Source organism: Vipera ursinii (assembly GCF_947247035.1).
Source record: "Vipera ursinii genome assembly, chromosome: 3".
NCBI classification, from domain to species: Eukaryota; Metazoa; Chordata; class Lepidosauria; order Squamata; family Viperidae; genus Vipera; species Vipera ursinii.
Window position 1 is genome coordinate 155,561,805 of NC_139516.1, and position 6,000 is coordinate 155,567,804.

Below are 6,000 nucleotides of genomic sequence, written 5' to 3' on the forward strand. Positions count from 1 at the left end.
TCTGATTCAGGAAGATGTTTGATCTGTGTGAACTTCTCAGGTGGAAGTGTTACATTACAAATCAAAGGTACAGGTGTTTTTGTTACTTGCCACGAATACCGTTTTGGAGGGATTCCCTTTGTGGACCTCTTGGAACGTCTCGGGCCAACCGTCCATTCTTCTTCTGTGTCGTCCTCGTCTTCATCATCGTCGCCAGCAGCAACATCGGCGGCTTGCGAAGACGGAACAGTAGGTTGAGAAGAACTCGTGGAAGGAACATTCTCCTGTGATTCTTGATCATCAGGTTGCGTGGCATCAGCAACATCATCTCTAGGAAAATAAACTCCAGGATCGTTAGAATGAATCCTGGACCAGTCCGCATCTTCCTCAAAAGTAGCAGATTGTGAAACCACAATAACATGATGAGAGTCAATGTATTTGCTCCATTTTGAATTATCATCAATGCCCATAAATCTCATCCTTTTTGCTGCAGGACCCCCTTTCTTTCTTTGGGCTAAAGGAATATTCACCATAGCATATGAACCAAAAATATGGAGATGTGAGAGATCAGGCTTGTGTCCATACAACATGAAATAAGGGGTCTGATTTATCACACTACTCCAAGTGCGGTTGATGATATGGTTAGCATATTTGATAGCTTCACCCCAGTATGGAAGACTGAGGTTAGCATCTTCAAGGAGGCAACGCATCATGGTTTGCAAAACCCCATTTCTGCGTTCTGCCACCCCATTTTCAGCTGGAGTATAAGGAGCGGATGTCTGATGTACTATCCCATTCTCACGCATCCAGTCCTGGAAACGCTGAGACATGAATTCAGCACCGCGATCACTCTGGATTCTGGCAATGTTGACCTCGAATTGGGTATAGACAAGACTAGCAAAGTCTTTAAAGATCTGAAAGGTCTCAGATTTTTCTTTCATAGGATATACATATCCATATCTAGAATAATTGTCAACGATTGTCAAGAAATATCTTTTACCACCAAGTGTTGGTGCAAAAGGACCAACTATGTCAGTGTGTACCAAATCAAAAATGCGTGTTGACAGGCGTGTAGCGCGTTTTGGAATTGCTGCTGCCTTGGATTTGGCTTTCTTGCAGACAGCACAGTCCAAAAACACCTTACACCCCTTTAGATCCAAACCTCTTGCGAACTCTGGCATCTTCTTCAGAACACGGAAACTGGCATGACCCAATCTTCTGTGCCACTTATGGATACACCTGGAATGCAAAGGTTTACCTGTTAGTGAATTCTCAACTTTAGCATTTTTATTAGGAACCCCAGGCTTGCTGTGAGCAACCTGTGTCTTTTTTGTATTTTTATCATTTTTAGGAACCTTTGGAGTAGCAACAGGATCTCTCTCTGGGACGTCTCTCTCTGGGCCTGTGCTTTCCCTTTTTGGAGCTTGTATACTTGCCTGCTCTTGCTGCTTAGGCTTTGGTTTTAAGTAATAAACACCACCAATCAACATGGTTTCAGCAACAATATCTCCATCTTTGACTATATAACTTGCTTTTTCAAGATGGTGGACCTGAAAATGAGAAAACCTAGACAAATGACTCTGACTAAGCAAATTACTACTGGCAGATGGAACATAGTAAACATTTGGAATGAGAGCATCAAGCTCTTCAATGTAGACAGTTCCTTTTCCCATGACCTGAACAGGATGATTGGAAAAAGAGTAAAGTTCACGAAGTTCAGGTTCAGGCTCGTGCATCTCAGTGTAAAGCTCTTTTCTGTAGGTTACATGTAATGCTGCTCCACTGTCCAAAGTCCAAAGAAGTCGTCTGTCATACTCTGGTTGAGGCTGTGGATCGTTGGTCACAACCAATGTGACAAGTGGAGCTTGTGGATCACGCCTGGAACCACGACCATGACTTTGTCGTCCGCCTCTACCTCTGCCTCCTCTGGAATCTGTTCCTCTGGGCTGGTATGTGACGGGCGCTGGAACTCGTTGGGGACAATCCCGGGTGGCATGTCCCACACGATTGCAGATGTAGCATCTTGGCATTCTTGGAACGTAGGTCCTTCCACGGAAGGCACGCCTCGCTGAAGCTCTTGATGCAGGTGGTTCCCTTAAATGTGGCGCAGCTTGCATAACTGCCTCTTCTTCGGCTAAGATCCTGCATACATGATCCACTGTGCGTTGAGCAATAGGCACTTGATTGATCTTGGAAATAGCATCTTTCCACTCATGATTCAAAGAATTGATGATAATGCTGATCATTTGAAAATTATCAATAGGATAGCCTTTTTCACCCAGTTCTTTTCTAATACCTTTCATTTTAGTCAAATGTGCTCCAATATGTTCACCAGGTTTTAATCTGGAACCATGGAACTCAGACAAAAGCAAACATGTAGACTCAATTGATGTAGGCCGATAACATGCCTCTAACTGAGTCCAAATTTGTTGGGCAGTTGCATCTTGTGAAAACGTGAGCTGCAATTCAATGTCCATTGACATCAATAATGTTGTGCATGCTCTATTATCCAAGTCCCATATGTCAGGAGTCCATGGCTGGGCAGGAGGATTAAACACCATCATGTGAGTACCTTCTCTGCGTAACAAAAGTCCAACCTCACTGACCCATGCCCTGTAATTCTGTCCTGACTTCTTTAATTTTGAGTCACCAGCCAGTGGTACAATGGAAGGTGTTTGATGAGGAATATACAATTGAGGTACTGGCTGTGCAGGTTGTGCAATCCGACCATAACCTGCAGGGGGCACCAGTGGCGTCTGTCTCTGGACATGCGGCAGTTGCATTGAAGCTGCCGGTAGTCTTGGTGCTGGCTGTGACTGTCTTTGAGCTGCTATTCCACCCTGGCCAGCAGGAGGCGCTGGCGCTGGGGCTGGTGCATTAGCATAACCTGCAGATGACACTGGCTTTCGCATATAAGAACCCGGTGGCAATTGCATGTGGGCTACATATGGCTGTGTTCTGCCAGGTAGAGGGGCTTGCATAGAAGCAATATTAACAGGAGAAGCAATAGTAACAGGAATCCTAGCACCATCAGGGACTGGAGCCTCAGATAACGGCAGAAATCTTGTATCTCTGAGCAAAAACTCCTCCATAGACAATTGCGAGAGTGAGAGCTCCAATTCATGTCTTAATGCAGCTTCACCAGTAGATGGTGCTATAACATTTGCTTCAGGCATCACTGTGGCTCTGTATGGCCTTTGAGACAGCCCATAATCATGTGACACAGGAGCCTCCGGTTCCCATTCGTCTTGCATGACACTCAATGATGGGCGTGACTTTAGCTTTGGGGAAGAAGGAGGCAATATGGCTTCTCCTTGTGGGTGTGGCAATATGGCCGGTTCATGCTCATAATTCCTCTCATATTGCTGAACCATTGACACATATTTCTTTGCCTGCTGCAAACGCCTTTCAAAAAACCCAATTTGTTCACAGTAGCCTTGCATAGCCCTATCTCGCATAGTTTGCTTGGGACTTGAAGGAGCAGAAGGAATTTTCTTCGGCTGAACTTTAAGTTTCACTCCAAGCCTTTGAAATTCATCTTGAGCCCCTGGAGTGTGAACATTTCCAAAAACAGCTGCCAGGGAGCTTGGAAAAGTAGAAAAAGGAGTGACTGACCTTGCATCGTGGACAGGAGCAGGCGCGTCTTCTCCAAGGCGTGTGGCCGAAGCTATCGGAGTTCTTAAGGTCGAAGGGAGATGCCCAACAGAAAGACTCCTTTCCAGCCGTGGCTTCCTTCCTGACATGTTTCAGCAGTTAATCACCGCTGCCTCACTAGCACTAACGAACTGATAACAGCCGCAGAAACATGCTTCTCCAAAAACATAAATCAAACCATCCTCGATACCAAAATGTCAAGGTAAAAATCACCTTTGTAGAGGGCGACGGACCATGCTTCAGAGAATGCATGTTACACTTGCAGGAAGGCAAGAAAAACACGACGCATAATCTTACTAAATACCTTTTACTTACAAAAATATAAAAACTAAATATATATTATACAGAGCTAGCTGGGCTACATCCTAACGTAACAGACAGTAACAGCAAAGTGAAGAAAAACAATACAGATAATAACTCTGGGAACTTCTTCTAGACATGCGCACTAAACAGACTGAAACCATAACATAGCTAGTCATATGGGATTCACTATGGTTACCAGATAAGTTATCACAACAGGTGCAGAGAACAGGGGAAATGTACAGTTAGAAATGAACTTTTCTGACGAACAAAAAAAAAACGTGCAGTGACAACAGGGAACACGAGAGGATCATTTCTAAGACAGAACTGGTACGCTATTCCAATTGAAAATATAGTGTCATTTAACAGGAAAAAAAGTTATTTTTCCCAGTTTTTACACACAATTTTATTTTTGCTGGGGGGGGGGCTTTTGTGTTTGCCTAGGTCACACTGGAAGTTGGGGAACTCAAACTCACAGAAGCCTTGGGCAATAGAGACAATGGTAACAAGTAATGGGAAATGCTGTTTATCCTTGAAGAGATGCAGATTGGTTCCTTACATGGGACTAAGGATATCATATTAGCTGTTGCTTGTGCTGATTTTCCCAGAGGACTTCATCACCCTTAATGCTTGCTACTCCCATTAATTTCTAAATAGTTTCCAGTTAAGAGGGATGTTGTGTAAGCACCTGTATTGCATTATGTTCTGTTGAAGCAGGTGTGCATTAAAGTACGTAATAATTATTTCTCATTAAATCTTCATTAACTTACAGGCACCCCTGGGGATTTTTTAATCTGAAATTTTTAAAAAATAACCAAATGTTTCCTTCTGTTGTTAAATATTTATATTGCTTTTTCATTTTAATATCAGTTATAATTAAAATAGATTTTAATTTTAAATGGAATTCTGAATATTGTTATTTTCTCCTGTTACATTTAACTTGGTATACAAATTTGGCTCACTCGCTTAACCAACAGTTTCAAAACTGATGTCATCCTATTCTAAGGTCCAGCTGAAGGATGCTCTATTCAGAGTTTCTTAGCATTTGCAATTTTAAGCTGTATGGCAGGGTGTCAAATTCACAACGTCACACGACGAGTTGTGACGTGACTTTTTTGCCAGACAATGCCATTGCTACTGCTCTACACTCTGTAGCAAGCCATCTAGAGAAACCTGGAAGCTATGTCAGGATGCTTTTCGTTGATTACAGCTCGGCTTTCAACACAATTTTGTCAAGCACTCATTGAAAAGCTAACTGACTTGAATTTCCCCCCTCCATCTGTGATTGGATTAAAGACTTTCTCAGGGACCGGCTACAAACAGTGAGGGTCGGGCCTGTTTTATCCACCCCCCCTGAAGCTTTGCACCGGCTCGCCACAGGGTTGCGTGCTTAGCCCCTACCTATCCTTATTGTACACATATGATTGTGTATCGTCCTACCCATTTACTGTGATAATTAAGTTCGCAGATGATACCACCATAGTGGGTCTTATTACAGGTGGAGATGAAACAGCATACAGGGGGGAGGTACAAAAACTATTCATACGGTGTTCAGAGAACAACTTGCACCTGAACATCGGCAAGACAAAAGAGATGGTGTTAAGACTTCTGGAGGAAAAGAGAGGAACCTGCCCCACTTTACATCGGGGGGGGGGCTGTGTGGAGAGAGTTTCCTTCTTTAAATTTCTGGGAGTCTACCTCTGTGAAGATCTTACCTGGAAAGTTAATACAACCCAGGTGGCCAGAAAGGCCCAACAGAGACTCCACTTCCTCAGGGTCTTGCGGAAGAACAGGGTAGAACAACAACTAGTGACCTTTTACCGGTCTACTATAGAGAGCGTCCTCTCGCATTGTATTGTGGTTTGTTATGCTGGCCTGACAGCCGCGGATAGGAAAGTATTACAGAGGGTGGTGAGCACAGCACAAGACATTGTGGGCTGTCCCCTGACACCACTGGATGACCTCGCCAGGGCTCGCTGCCTTGGAAGAGTGAGGAAAATTCTCAGGGACGACACACCCTGGTCGATATCTCTTTACTCTCCTACCATCGGGTAGGAGATACAGGAG